The sequence below is a fragment of the Balaenoptera ricei genome, chromosome 4 (assembly GCF_028023285.1).
Source record: "Balaenoptera ricei isolate mBalRic1 chromosome 4, mBalRic1.hap2, whole genome shotgun sequence".
In the NCBI taxonomy this organism is placed as follows: Eukaryota; Metazoa; Chordata; class Mammalia; order Artiodactyla; family Balaenopteridae; genus Balaenoptera; species Balaenoptera ricei.
The window spans coordinates 78,180,466-78,196,880 of NC_082642.1; the positions used below are offsets into that span (position 1 = coordinate 78,180,466).

Genomic DNA, 16,415 nt, shown 5'->3' on the forward strand with positions numbered 1-16,415 from the left:
GGCTTTATAATAAAGACTACAAATATTTACCAAAAAGTAATTCATGTTGCTGGAATAGAGGACAGGGATTAAATCTCTTGAAAAATAGGCTGAAATATTTATTTATTGTTTTAATAAATATTTATTGAGCATCTACTACCTGCTAGGCACTGTTCTGAACTGTGAAGATACAGCAGTAAACCAAACTGGCAAAAATCTCTATCCACATGGAGCTTACATTGGGGGTGGGTGGAGAGTGACAGTAAAGAAGATAAGTGAGAGAAACATAGAGTATGTGCTAAGTGCCAAGGAGAAAAAGCAAATCAGGGAAGGCAGAATGGGAAATGTGCGGAGGGGCTGCAAGTTTAGGAGGGTGGCCAAGGAAGACCTCATGATAACTTCCTGCCGGGCTGGGTCCTGTGCATGGTTCCACAATAATGCCAGCTGGAGACTGCTGTAACCCAGTCTTTTACGAGAGGCTCAGAGGTTATGTAACTTGCCCAAAGTCATGCAGTTCTTGCTATTTTTAGTTCTTTTTTTCAGGGATAGATTTCGGGTGTGTGCTTAATGAATGTTTACCGAGCCCAGGTGAGGGGATAAACAAATGTCCTTGGGTAACCCTGTGGGAGACTTGAGGAACCAAACACAATGTCTGTCCTCAAAGAGCTTGTGGCACAGTTGGAGAACTAAAATACATATGTAAATAATTTCAATGAAATGTAGAACATCTTTTTAAAGCTTTGTTGAGCACCATTAAAGAGAAACTGCAGGAATTCCCTGGTGGTCCAGTGGTTAGGACTTGGTGCTCTCACTGCCGGGGCCCTAGGTTCGATCCCTGGTCGGGGAACTAAGATCCTGCAAGAGCGTCACATGTCCAAAAAAAAGAGAGAGAGAGAAACTGCTACAGAGTTCAAAGGAGAAAGAATTCCTCTAGCTGGAGCAATGGTTCTCAATCCTGGCCGCACGTTAGAATCATCTGAGGAGATTTTCAAATAATCCTAATACCCAGGCTTTACCCCAGACCAATTAAATCAGAACCTTTGGCATGGGCCACGGCTTTGGTGCGTTTGAAAGCTCCCCATGAGATTCTAATGTGCAGCCAGAGTTGGAACTACTGGGCTAGAGGTTAGGAGAGCTTCATGTGGAGAAGGCAGTGAACAGAATGTATGAACAGATGGAGGGACATGAGGCCTGAGAGGACTCACTGGTCACAATACACCTCTGGGGTTACATATAGGTAAAATCATAGCAAATGGGCCTCAGGGCATCCAGGAGTTTGTGCAGCAATAGTTAAATAGTGGGATCCAAGCAGAATCCCAACACACTCATTCTCGTGGTACTCAGGGGACTCGAGTGTCCAGAACAAACTCATAAAACCATTTGCCAGAAATAGTCCCCAGTAGAATGCAAATGGTGCAGACTTTAGCAAACAGCTTGGCAGTTCCTCAAAGTGTTGAACACAGAATTACTATATGATTCCATTCCTAGATATATACCCAGGAGAAATGAAAACATATGTTCACACAAAACCTTGTATTCAAATGTTCATAGTGACATTGTTCTTAATAGCCAAAAAGTGGAAACAACCCAAATGTCTATCAACTGATGAATGAATACATAAGATGTTATATATCCATACAATGGGATATTATTTGGCCATAAAAAGAAATGAAGCACATGATATAGGCTACAACATAGATGAACCTTAAAAACAAGCTAAGTAAAAGAAAAACCAGTCACAAAAGACCACATATTATATAATCCCATTTATATGAAATGTCCAGAATATGCTAATTCATAGAAGCAGAAAGTAAATTAGTGGTTGCCTAGGACTTAGTGGGGAACGGGGTAGGTGAAAGAGGAATGGCTGCTAATGAGTACAGGATTTCTTTGGGGGATGATTGAACAAAATGTTCTAAAATTAGACTGTGGTGATGATTGCATAACTCTGCAAATGTACTAAAAACCATTGAATTGTGTGCTTCAAATGGGTGAATTTTATGGTACGTAAATTATATCTCAATAAAGGAATTAAACAACAACAAAAATTAAATAACCCCCCACAAAATTCTCTCTTTTCACCACTTCCGGCTTATTCTCTCATTCCACTGCTCCCCGCTGTCACCTCCCAGACTCTCTCATTCCCGGATCCATATATTCAACTTTCATCAGTGTCTGCCCTGGCCCTCCTCTACCTTCGGATGAATCACCAGGGCTCAAGGACCTCAGCTCCCCACCCACCTATCAGCTCTACGTGCTTCCTTGATGTTGACATCACTCACAGCTTCAGCTCGCACACAGCTTCCACCATTTCTAATTATATGAAACCCTCACAGCCAGACCAGCTCAGGGCTCCTTGATAGGAGATGGGGATTCAGACAATACACCTAAGATGAGTTTCCAGAGCTTTGGACTATTTCTCATGGGGATGGAGGAGGTTGGGGGATGCAATGAAGAACAGCAGCCCTGCTTCTATTTCTGCAATTGAAGAAGAAAATATAGGGCTGGGGTAGCTGACAATCCCCACTGGTCAGCCGGCAGGTGGACCTCCTGTACATGCAACATGCCATCAGGCTTAAATGAGAGCTTCTGCCTCCATGGACCTTCCAGTCATCTGGTCCCCAGAACAGCAACATGGAATGAATGAATGAGTAAAGCACTCATTCATTGTTTGGCCAATCTTCACTTAGTGCTTACTTATGTTCTAGACATTTTTTTAAGTGCTGGGGATATGGCAATGAATAAGACAGACAGGAGGAGACTGAGGAGGAGACAGGAGGAGAGTGATGATTTCATGCAATGATAACTGTTCTAAAAAAAATAAACAGGGTAATAGGACAGAGAATGACACACAGGTTAACAGTATGTTCCAGGATGGCCTCCCTGAGAAAATGACATTTGTGCCAGCTGAGAAATGAATGATAAGATAATGATGAGATGTGTCCTGGGATATCATCCTGATGTATTTATTCATCAGAAGAGGTCAGGATGAAGCATAATAGACAGGCTCTACATTTATGGAAGCAGGTCAAGGTAGCCAGGATCTCTGGAGGAACAAGGTGAGAAATTGGAGAGAGACTCCTATGTTGGTTATTTTGTTGCTATTGTGTAATGTTTAAGGATTGTGAGGGTAAGCATTTATAATCCCATCAAAGAATTTAGAAAAGTATCTTTCAAATGGTTTTGATCATGGAATCTATTTTACTCACCCATGCATAATGCCTCACTCAAAAAAGAACCAGTGATAATATAGAATTGAAAAGGAACAAAATTAAAAGTTGCAGCAAACTTGTTGCTATAATTACATGTGAATTTGTTTACTATGTACTATATAAGAGAATGAGTTTACCTGAGTCTTTTTAATCAGAAAACAATGCCCTATAAACTTTAAAATAGGCAATATTTTTATTATACTTGTCTTGATATTATATTACAAGTTATTTAACTAGCTTACATTCTCTGAAAGTACATCACCAATGTAGTGTCACTACACAAGTAGATTTAAAATTTGTATATGTCCACTTTAACAATAAGGTATAGATACCTGAACCAGAAAGCAAAACTACTTTTTTCTTAAAAGCAAAGCTACTTTTGATGCAAATATGCATTGCAACACCCTGAAGGGGGAAATCAAACAATTTACATGACACTGAACAGATGATGATGAAACAAAGCTACCAGTTCATTATCAAAAAGCAGTAATAGCAGCTCAACCACCTCAGGTCAATGCTGCTAATGCACTGATAAAAAAAGCCCTGGAAACAGAGAATTCCAACATGGGGGTGTCTGCTTGCAGGCAGGAGACTTTTAACTTTCCCAGAGAATACAGGATCTTAGTAGAATGAATCAGTAGTTGAATCCTGATGACACTTGAGTAGTGTGCAAATTTTAGTTTACAAATGCCTCATTTTAGCAATCCTGAATTAGCAGATCCTTAGTGATATGTAAAGCTGAAAGAAAGACCTGAAGAAAGGACTTGGATTTGTCAGCCCTTCAGGAGTCCCTCACCACCCTCTAGTGGGGACACTACTCAGACCCCTCTGAGATCATTAGTGAACCTAGGATATGTCAGAAGAGCATATTATGCACAGATGCCTACATTACCCATATTTTCCTGACTAGAATTTGGTCACATTGTCAGATTTTTTTTCTGATTTGTAAAATCATTTATATGAACAGCCTTATAAATCCTTTCTTACATGAAAAGAAATATAAAAGTTGCAAAGAAAACAAAGAACAGGTATTAACTAACATGCACCTGTGCTTTTCATAATTGACCTATTGTTGAGGTTGATGATTTGATGAACTATTTTTCCATTTGTCCTTGTTGAGAAAGAACTCTGCTTGTTTGAGTATTAATGGGTCTAGAGTAAAATAAAGACATGGTGGCTTTTGCAGTTTTCTATGTCTAAACTAAGGCCTTTCCTTGGTTTAAACATAGAAAGTTGTTTTAATAATAATAGCTATCATTTACTGAGTACAGTTGACCTTTGAACAACATGGGTTCAAACTGAGCAGGTCCACTTTTACACAGATTCTTTTCAATAGTAAATTCTGCAATACTACACAATACGAGGTTCGTTGAATCTGGGGTTGGTTGAATCTGCAGATGCAGAATCACAGATATGGAGGAACCATGGATATGGAGGGTCCACTATAAGTTACAAGTAGATTTTCAAGTACGCGGAGGGTGGGCGCCCCTAATTCCTGTGTTGTTCAAAGGTCAACTGTACTTTCTATATGCCAAGCCCATTACAGTGTTTATTTCATTTGATCCTCACAACAATTCTATGAGGCAGATATTAGCATTAGACATCTAGGTAGAAAGAATAAGATCCTTCCCCAGGATCATATAGCAAGTAAGTGGTAGAGCCATTTTTAATCCAATTTTGTCTAACTCTTAATCCTATGTTTTAACACATCCAGGTCATGGCCAAGGATTGCAGAAATAATAATTCTTGAAAATGAAAAACTAAGTATTAGACTCTGTATCCAGAATGATCCCCACCAAAAGATTTATCCCATTTCGCTCTGATAACTTTTTTTTTTTTTAAGGAATTCCTTTATTTTTATTTTTTATTTATTTATTTATTTATTTATTTCTGGCTGTGCTGGGTCTTCGTTTCTGTGCAAGGGCTTTCTCTAGTTGCGGCAAGTGGGGGCCACTCTTCATCGCGGTGCACGGGCCTCTCACTATCGCGGCCTCTCTTGTTTCGGAGCACAAGCTCCAGACGCGCAGGCTCAGTAGTTGTGGCTCACGGGCCTAGTTGCTCCACGGCATGTGGGGTCTTCCCAGACCAGGGCTCGAACCCGTATCCCCTGCATTGGCAGGCAGATTCTCAACCACTGCGCCACCAGGGTAGCCCCTCGCTCTGATAACTCTTAACCTCAGGGTGTCAGTCTTCACTGTGGCCAACATCAGCCTTTGGACTTTCCAAAGTTCTCATGATTTCCTTGCCTCTCACTGGAACCCTCCAAAACTGGCTTGTTCACACACACAGATGAATGTGTGTATAACTGGTGAAATCTGAATAAACTCTAGGGATTATACTGTTTAAAGACAATTTTCAGAAAAAAGGCAAAATCATGACTCTCATACAAATATAAAAAGGAATACGTATTAAAGAATCGACTGGGTGACGTCAGCAACACGGCAGAGTCAAAGCTCCCTTTGCCGCTCCCCTTCAATCTACAACCAGTAAAACATCCAAAATTCAACAAAGGTGCCTCTGCCCAACACACCAGGACACCAGAGAATTCCAAACATCTGTACATCTAAAGGTGGTGGACTGGAACACATACAGGAGGCAGAACTGAGGGAACAGCAGAGTCAGTGGCTGCAGTCCTGACCCTCCGGCCATGGCAGTTGAGTCCACAGCCCCAGAGAACTTGGTAGCGGCAGGGGAGGCAACACACGACTCCAGCAGCCCCAGCAGCCACAGGTAACTGGGCAGCAGCAGTGGGGTCTGGGACCCTGTCCCTCCAGCTGCTGAGGCACCCATGCTCCTGGTCCTTGGCCCCAGACTCGCAGTGGCAGAGCCCGTGAATCTTAAAACACCAGCCAGGACAGAGGTGCCTGAGTGATCTGGGCTCCCCCCTCTCCCTAGGCCTCCCCTGACAGGGCAGATCCTGTGACTCAGGGGAAACTAGTGGCAAGGGAAGAGCCCATCATCCCAGTGCACCAGGAAGCAACAACGACAGCAGCACTGACAGAAGCAAAGCAGCAACGAACCCAGAGGCATAAGAAGCTATAATGAAGGCACAGAGCCACACCTATTACAGAGATGGTGGAAAGCACTGACTCCTAAATAAAACCGAAGGCAGCCCAGGTAAGAGAAACCAAGAACTTGTACTATAGCACCACCCAACTAGAAAAAGAGAAGGGCCTCTAACTTCTAACCTGTCACTACTTCAAAGGCACAGGCAGAGGAATAGTTCATCAAGTGCTATGAAAAGCCACAGTTCACATTATACCACCAAAAGAAAATGACAATTCTCCAGAAATTAAGCTTAAAATCACAGAATACTAATCTAACTGATAGAGAATTCAAAATAGCTGTCATGAAGAAACTCAATGAGCTACAAGAAAACTCAGAAAGGTAGTTTAATGAACTCAGGAATAAAATTAACAAACAGAAGGAATACTTTACCGAAGAGACTGAAACTCTAAAAAAGAACCAAACAGAAATGCTGGAGGTAAAGAACTCAATAGACAAGATGAAGATGCATAAGAAAGCAATGGAAATAGAGCAGACCATATGAAAGAGATAATTATTAAGCTCGAAGATAGAAACCTAGAAATGAAAAAAGTGGAAGAGGAAAGAGAAATAAGATATTTTTAAAATGAGGGAAATTCTACAAGAGCAATCTGACTCTTTTAGGAAGGGCAACATTAGGGTAATGAGTATCCCAGAAGGAGAAGAGAGGGAAAAGGGAGCAGAGAGTTTATTTAAAGAAATAATAGATGAGAACTTGCCAAACCTAGGGAAAGATCTGGATATACAAGTCCATGAAGCTAAGAGAACACCTAATTACCTCAATGCCAAGAGACCTTCTCCAAGACACATTGTATTTAAATTGTCAGATGTCAATGACAAAGAATGTTTTTTAAAGACAGCCAGGGAAAAAAGAATGGTAACCTACAAAGGAACCCCCATTAGTCTATCAGCATATTTCTCAGCAAAAACTCCACAGGCCAAGAGGGAGTGGAAAGACATTTTTTAAATTCTGAAAGATAAAAACTGTCACCCAAGAATACTCTGTCCAGCAAAGTTATCATTCAGATATGAAGGAGAAATAAATACTTTCCCAGACAAACAAAAGCTGTGGGAATTCATAAACACTAGACCTGCCTTACAAAAAATTTTGAAAGGAGCTCTTCTACCAGAAACAAAAAGGCAAAAGAACACAAAAGAACACAGAACAGAATTTTGAGCAAGGTGATAAACAGAATTAGAAAATTGCAAATCTTTATAAGAATAGGTTTGTAAACACTTTTTATAGGATAAAGGTTAAAGGGGGGAAAGCATAAAAATAACTCTAGCTATTTCAATTTGGTAACAAACTCACAACATGAAAAGAGATAATTTGAGAAAAAAACAAACAAACATAAAAGTGGGAGAGGAAAAGGATGGAACCTGTACAGGCAAGTGAAGATAAGATGCTATCTGAAGAAAAAGGACCATTTTATCTATGAGACATTTTATACAAACCTCAAGGTAACCACAAAACATAATATAGAGCAGAGACACAAAACATAAATAAGAGGAAACTGAGAAAACCACCAAACCAAAATGGCAGACAGAAATACAAGGAAAAAAAAACAATGGAGATACAGAGCAACCAGAAAACAAAAGAGAAAATGGCATTACTAAGGCCTCATCTATCAATAATCCCCCTAGACGTAAATGGATTGAATTCACCAATCAAAAGACACAGAGTGGGACTTCCCTGGTGGTGCAGTGGTTAAGAATCCGCCTGCCAATGCATGGGACATGGGTTTGAGCCTTGGTCTGGGAAGATCCCACATGCTGTGGAGCAACTAAGCCCGTGAACCACAACTACTGAGCCTGCGCTCTAGGACCCGTGAGCCATAACTACTGAGCCCACGTGCCACACCTACTGAAGCCCCCGCACCTAGAGCCCATGCTCTGCAACAAGAGAAGCCACTGCAATGAGAAGCCTGTGCACCGCAACGAAGAGTAGCCCCTGCTCGCCACAACTAGAGAAAGCCCACACGCAGCAACGAAGACCCAACATAGCCAAAAATAAATTAATTAATTAATTAATTAAAAAAAAAAAAAAAGACACAGAGTGGCTAGATGGATTAAAAAACAAGACCCAACTATATGCTGCATCCAGGAGACTCACCTCAGCACTAAAGAAAAACATAGGCTAAAAGTGAAGGGATGGAAGATGATACTCCAAGCAAATGGCAGCCAAAAGAAAATGAGTGTAGCCATACTCATATCAGGCAAAATAGATTTCAAGCCAAAAAAGGTAACAAAAGACAAAAATGGACAATATATAATGATAAAGGGGACAATTCATCAAGAAGACATAACAGTGATTAATATATATGCACCTAACATGGGAACATAAAAGTATATAAAACAATTATTAACAGACCTAAAGGAAGAAACTGACAACAACACAATAATCAGTAGAGGACTTTAACACCCCACTGACATCAATGGATAGGTCATCCAGACAGAAAGTCAACAAGGAAATAATGACCTTAAGTGAAACATTAGACCAAATGGATTTAATAAGATTTGTATAGAACTCCATCCAAATACAACAGAATACACATTCTTCTCAAGTACACATGGAACTTTCTCAAGGATAGACCATATGTTGAGACACAAAACAAGTCTCAATAAATTTAAGAAGACTGAAATCATATCAAGCATATTTTCCAATCACAATGGTATGAAACTAGAAATCAACCACAGGATTTTAAAATTTATTTATTTTTTATTTTTTATTTTATTTATTTATTTATTTATTTATTTATTTATGGCTGTGTTGGGTCTTCGTTGCTGCGCGTGGGCTTTCTCTAGTTGCGGAGAGTGGGGGCTACTCTTCGTTGTGGTGCATGGGCTTCTCATCGCGGTGGCTTCTCTTGCTGCGGAGCACGAGCTCTAGGCACGTGGGCTTCAGTAGTTGTGGCATGTGGGCTCAGTAGTTGTGGCTCTCAGGCTGTAGAGCGCAGGCTCAGTAGTTGTGGCACAAGGGCTTAGTTGCTCCGCAGCATATGGGATCTTCCCGGACCAGGGCTCGAACCCATGTTCCCTGCACTGGCAGGCGGATTCTTAACTATCGCACCACCAGGGATTTTTTGGAAAAAATCCCAAATATGTGGAGACTGAACAACATGATACTGAACAACTATGGGTCAATGAAGAAATCAAAGGAGAAACAAAAAATTACCAGAAGACCAATGAAAATGAAAATTTGACACACCAAAATCTATGGGATACAGGGGACTTCCCTGGTGGCACAGTGGTTAAGAATCTGCCTGCCAATGCAGGGGACACAGGTTCAAGCCCTGGTCCGGGAAGATCCCACATGCTGCGGAGCAACTAAGCCCGTGTGCCACAACTACTGAGCCTGTGCTCTAGAGCCCACGAGACACAACTACTGAGCCCACAGGCTGCAACTACTGAAGCCCGTGCACCTAGAGCACATGCTCCGCAACAAGAGTAGCCACTGCAACGAGAAGCCCGCGCACCGCAACGCAGAGTAGCCCTGTTCGCCACAACTAGAGAAAGCCTGCATGCAGCAATGAAGATCCAACACAGCCCAAAATAAATAAATAAATAAATTAATTAATTTTTAAAAAATCTATGGGATACAGCAAAAGCAGTACTAAGAGGGAAGTTTATAGCAATACAAGCCTATCTCAAGAAACAAGAAAACTCTCTGGGCTTCCCTGGTGGCACAGTGGTTGAGAATCTGCCTGCCAATGCAGGGGACACGGGTTCGAGCCCTGGTCTGGGAAGATCCCACATGCTGCAGAGCAACTGGGCCCGTGAGCCACAATTACTGAGCCTGCGCGTCTGGAGCCTGTGCTCTGCAACAAGAGAGGCCGCGATAGTGAGAGGCCCGTGCACTGCGATGAAGAGTGGCCCCTGCTTGCCACAACTAGAGAAAGCCCTCACACAGAAACGAAGACCCAACACACCCAGAAATAAATAAATAAATAAAATAAAATAAAATAAAAAAAGAAACAAGAAAACTCTCAAATAAGCAATCTAATCTTACACCTAAAGGAACAAGAAAAAGAAGAACAAATGAAGCCCAAAGTCAGTGGAATGAAGAAAATAATCAAGATCAGAGCAGAAATAAATGAAATAGAGATTTAAAAGACAACAGAAAAGACCAGTGAAAACTAAGAGCTGGTTCTTTGAAAAGATAAACACAATTGCTAAACCTTTTGCTAGACTCACTAAGACAAAAAAAGAGATGGTTCTGATAAATAAAATCATAAATGAAAGAGGAGAAATAACAACAGATACCACAGAAATACAAAGGATTATAAGATAATATTATGAATAGCTATATGCCAACAAATTGGACAACCTAGAAGAAACAGACAAATTCTTAGAATTGTACAACCTTCCAAGACTGAATCGTGAAGAAATGGAAAATCTGAAGAGACTGATCACAAGTACAGAGATTGAAACAGTAATCAAAAAGCTCTCAAAAAACAAAAGACCAGGACCAGACAGTTTCACAGGTAAATTCTACCAAACAGTAAAAGATTTAATACCTATCCTTCTCAAACTCTTCCAAAAAAATTTAAGAGGAGGGAATGCTTCCTAAGTCCTTTTACAAGGCCAACATCACCCTGATACCAAAACCAGACAAAGACAACACAAAAAGAGAAAATTATAGGCCAATGTATCTTACGAACATAGGTGCAAAAATCGTCAACAAAATATTTGCAAACCAAATACAACAATATATTAAAAGGATCACACACCATGATCAAGTTAGATTTATTCCAGGGATGTAAGGATGGTTTAACATCCACAAAGTGATCAATGTGATACACCACATTAACAAAAGGAAGGATAAAAACCATATGATCATCTCAATAAATGCAGGAAAAGCATTTGACAAGATTGAACACCCATTTATGATTAAAAACTCTCAATAAAATTCATATAGAAGGAATGTACTTCAACATAACAAAGCCCATATATTACAAACTCACAGCTGATATCATACTCAATGGTGAAAAATTGAAAGCTATCCCTCTAACATCAGGAACAAGGCAAGGTTGCCCACTCTTGCCACTCATTCAACATAGTATTGGAAGTCTTAGCCAGAGCAATTAGGCAAGAAAAAGAAATAAAAGGTATCATAATTGGAAAGGAAGAAGTAAAACTGTCACTATTTTCAGATGACATGATTTTATATACAGAAAACCCTGAACACTCCATCGAAAAAACTATTAGAAATAATAAACAAACACAGTAAAGTTGCAGGATACAAAACCAACATACAAAAATCTATTGCAGGGACTTCCCTGGTGGCACAGTGGTTGAGAATCTGCCTGCTAATGCAGGAGACACGGGTACGAGCTCTGGTCTGGGAAGATCCCACATGCCGCGGAGCAACTAGGCCTGTGAGCCACAACTACTGAGCCTGCGTGTCTGGAGCCTGTGCTCCGCAACAGAGGCCACAATAGTGAGAGGCCCGTGCACCGCGATGAAGAGTGGTCCCCGCTTGCTGCAACTAGAGAAAGCCCTCGCACAGAAATGAAGACCCAACACAGCCAAAAATAAAATAAATAAATAAATAAATAAAATTTAAAAAAAAAATCTATTGCATTTCTATACACTAACAATGAGCTAGTAGAAAGAGAAGTTAAGAAAACAATCTGGTTTACAATTGCAACAAAAAGAATAAAATACCTAGGAATAAGTTTAACTAGAGACGAAAGACCTAAACACTGAACTATAAGACTTTGTGTTGAAAGAAATTAAAGGAGACACAAAGAAATGCAAAGATATTCCATGCTCATGGATTGGAAAAACTAACATTGTCAAAATGTTCATATTACCTAAAGCAATCTACAGATTCAATGCAATCTCTATCAAAATCCCAAGGACATTTTTCACAGAAATAAAAGAAAAATTTCTAAAATGTATATGGAGCTACAAAAGACCCCGAATAGGCAAACTAATCCTGAAAAAAGAAGAACAATGCTGGAGATATCACACTCCTTGATTTCAAACTATATTACAAACTATAGTAATGGTATTGGCAACATGGTATTGGCAAAACAGCATGGTATTGGCTAAAAAAAAAGATACGTAGATCAATGGAACAGAATTGAGATCCCAGAAATAAACCCACGCATATGTGGACAATTAATTTGCAATAAAGGAACAAAGAACATACAATTGATAAAGGATAGTCTCTTCAATAACTGGTGCTGGGAAAATTAGACAGTCACATGCAAAAAAAAGTGAAACTAGACCACTATCTCACACTATGCCCAAAAAATAACTCAAAATACATTAAAGACTTGAATGAAAGACCTGAAACCATAAAACTCCTAGAAGAAAACCTAGCCACTAAGCTCTTTGACATTAGTGTTAGCAATATCTTTCTAGATATGTCTCCCCAGGCAAGGGAAACAAAAGCAAAAAATAAACAAATGGGACTACATCAAATTAGAAAGCTTCTGCACAGCAAAGGAAACCATCAATAAAACGAAAGACAACCTACTGAATGGGAGAAGATATTTGCAAATGATATATTCAATAAGGACTCATACAACTCAACACAAAAAACCAAACAGCCCAATTTAAAAATGGGCAGAGGAGCTAAATAGACACTTTTTCAAAGAAGACATATGGATGGCCAACAGGCATATGAAAAGATGTTCAACATCACTAATTATTAGGGAACTGCAAATCAAAAACACGAGATATCACCTCATGCCTGCTCAATTGGCTCTTATCCAAAAGACAAGAAACAACACGTGTTGGAGAGGGTGTGGAGAAGAGGAAAACCTTATACACTGTTGGTGGGAATGTAAATTGGTGCAGCTACTATGGAAGACAGCATGGAGATTTCTCAAAAAATTAAGAATAGAACTACAATATGATCCAGCTATCCCACTTCTGGATATGTATCCAAGGAATACAAAAATAACAATTTGAAAAGATATATGCTCCTCTATGTTTATCACAGCATTATTTACAATAGCCAAGATATGGAAACAACCTAAGTGTCCATCAATAGATGAGTGGATAAAGAAGATGTGGTACCTACATATGTCATATACATATAATATGTATACATATATATATATAATGGAGTATTAGCCATAAAAAAAGATGAAATCTTGCCATTTGTGACAATATGGAGAGACTTTGAGGGTACTATGCTAAGTGAAATAAGTCAGACAGAGAAAGACAAATATGGGATGATTTCACTCATATTTGGAATATAAAAAACTAATAACCAAAATAAATGAAGAAAGCAAACCAAACAAAAACAAACATGTAGATATAGAGAACGGAGTAGTGGTTACCAGGGGGAAGGGGTGGGGGGGGAAAGGGAGGGCAAAATGGGTAAAGGGGATCAACTTTACAGTGACAGATAGAAGCTAAACTTTTGGTGGTGAGCACATTGTAGAGTATACAGAAGTAGAAATATAATGTTGTATACAAGAAACATGTTACCTCAATAAAAATAAATTTTAAAAAAAGAATTGATTGAACTCATAAGATATGAGAGAACCAGGCAGATGTTATAACTGGTTCAAAAGTCAAGAAGCACAAATCTATATGGAGAAAAGATACTGAATTGCAAATAAGGGCAATTTTTCAACAAGAGGGAGAAAGAAGTCCACTGGAACCCTGTAGGAAGAGACTGAGTTTGCATTTTGACAACATTGAACTTTACCTGAGCCCTGTGCTCCCAGAAAACAACAATGGTTAAGTAGCCCACCTCCCACTCTTTTGCTTTCTGAAATCCCCACACCCTTTTGTGTTCCAGGAAATGACTGACTGCAAAGAACCACTCTTCCCCCAGGACTTAGATATCTAAGATGCACTGTCCACTCTTTCTCACCTCTCTTTTGTTTACCTGTAACAAGGCCAATCACGAACTTTTCCCCTTTGGCCCAGATCCCAACAACAAGGCCAGGCACACAGTCTCCAAGTACCAGTTCTTTGTCACATAAATGATTAACGGAGATTAGCACAGTTTATCCCCTGAAACTAGCTAGACACAAGAGGTAAACATTTCCTGCTCAACTGACTGAGACTTTCCCTGATTACAAAACAATCTCAACTGTAAATCATTCCACCTATAATTTGTCTGCTTCTCTCTATAAAAAAGTCTAAGTAAAACCACCCTGCCGAGGTACTCTGATCCACGGATCTGGGTGATCTCCCTATTGCAGTAGCCTGAATAAAGTCAACCTTCTTAATTGTTTGATTTTGTCTTTGACAATATTCCTCAGTTACCTGCAATTTAAAAAGAGCTGCAAAATAATTCAAAGGCAATGAACAGGGCTAGAATAAGACAGCTGGGAACACTTACTAAAGACAATGCATAGTTTCGCATTGAAGTACAATTTTTTTTTCTATAATCTCCTTCCTTTTAATCAAAAATAATCTCAGCGGAAGATTATTCTTTTTTTTAAATTTATTTATTTATTTTTATTTATGGCTATGTTGCGTCTTCGTTTCTGTGCGAGGGCTTTCTCTAGTTGCGGCAAGCGGGGGCCACTCTTCATCGCGGTGCGCGGGCCTCTCACCATCGCGGCCTCTCTTGTTGCGGAGCACAGGCTCCAGACGCGCAGGCTCAGTAATTGTGGCTCACGGGCCCAGTTGCTCCGTGGCATGTGGGATCTTCCCAGACCAGGGCTCGAACCCGTGTCCCCTGCATTGGCAGGCAGATTCTCAACCACTGTGCCACGAGGGAAGCCCGGAAGATTATTCTTGATCACAAAATAAGGCTGCTCTCAACATTTGGCTTCACTGTTTACACTGGTACAAAAAGAGTGATAATCTGCCATTTAGGTGTTCTTAAGTTTGCTTAAGTTTGCTTTGCTGTAGGTTTTCAAAAAATCTCAAATTTGACTTTTAAAAGCCTCTTGAGGCTAGATAGCTGCACCAAGAACTCACCACCAGTTTTCACCTGTAGTACCCATTGGGTGAATTCCTCTGTTCTTGAAGACCTAAGATTCCTGGGTCTGGCAGAAGGTGGCCTTACCTACCTAGAAGCTGGTAACCCTGTAAGCCAGGTAGCAGCCAGTTTTCCTAGAAGGGTTTCTAAGCATTGGCTCCATAAAGTCAACCTTAGTTCCTTAGAAGTGTCTGACCACATTTGAATGAATGAGCATCATTCTCAAACATAACATTCCAGGCATAGCCTTGGTTGTATAATCAATATTTCCAATTATGTCTTGGTAAAAAGGAAACAGATTCTTACTAAATCTATGCCAGTAACCATATTGTTATGAAAATATGATCATTACATGTCATGAAATTAAGAATATTCAACAAGAGTTTCCAAATTCTGAAGGGGTCAGGCAAGGAGAAAGGTATCATTTACAAATATTTCATTTCAGTTTACAAAAGCAGAGTCAAAAAAAAAAAAACAGAGTTATAATTACTAAATTATGAGATATAGCTAGCTTAACAGGAGAGAAAAAGGTCTTCCTCAACTATCCAGAAAATAGAACATTACAAAAAATATCAACAATAGTTCAAACAAAAACTGTAATCATCCTTCATGAGTTCATTCAGTCTTAATGTAATTAATTCTTGTCTCACTATATCTCGGGCTAGCAGTCTCATGAACCCATGGGCCTCTGGACTACAGTTCTAGAAATCCTGCTCAGTCCACTAGCATGGCCTCAAAGTTGTTTAAGTGGTGCCATCAGAAGCCTGTACCCCAAAGTATATGGCATAGTCCTTTTCCACAGGACACTGAGACATTCCTTTGTTGAAGACAAAGTACTCTGGCCTGCAATAGATCATCAAGCTTTCAGGGAAGCATCAAATAAAACACTGTCTGCAGATGACTTTAAGTGGCTGTAGTTAGCTTACTAGCTTATTACTAATAATTTTCAAAAGTGAAAGGTCTGATAAGAATGCATTACTGGGCTTCCCTGGTGGCGCAGTGGTTAAGAATCCGCCTGCCAAAGCAGGGGACACGGGTTCGAGCCCTGGTCTGGGAAGATCCCACATGCCGCGGAGCAACTAAGACCGCGTGCCACAACTACTGAGCCTGCGCTCTAGAGCCCGGGAGCCACAGCTACTGAGCCCATGTGCCGCAACTATTGAAGCCCAAGCACCTAGAGCTCATGCTCTGCAACAAGAGAAGCCACCGCAATGAGAAGCCCGTGCACAGTAACGAAGAGTAGCCCCTGCTTGCCCCAACTAGAGAAAGCCCACGTG

The 16,415-nt window shown here is 40.2% G+C and overlaps 1 protein-coding gene and 1 non-coding gene across 2 annotated transcripts in view; one reads left to right on the plus strand and one right to left on the minus strand.

Annotated features, from left to right (window-relative positions):
- Window positions 1–16,415, minus strand: part of ABCC5 (ATP binding cassette subfamily C member 5) — a 194,068-nt gene that overhangs the window by 148,495 nt on the left and 29,158 nt on the right. The gene's annotated exons all lie outside the window — the stretch shown is intronic.
- On the plus strand, window positions 754–826 carry TRNAE-CUC (transfer RNA glutamic acid (anticodon CUC)). Its single transcript has one exon. It is a non-coding gene; the product is annotated as a tRNA-Glu (tRNA).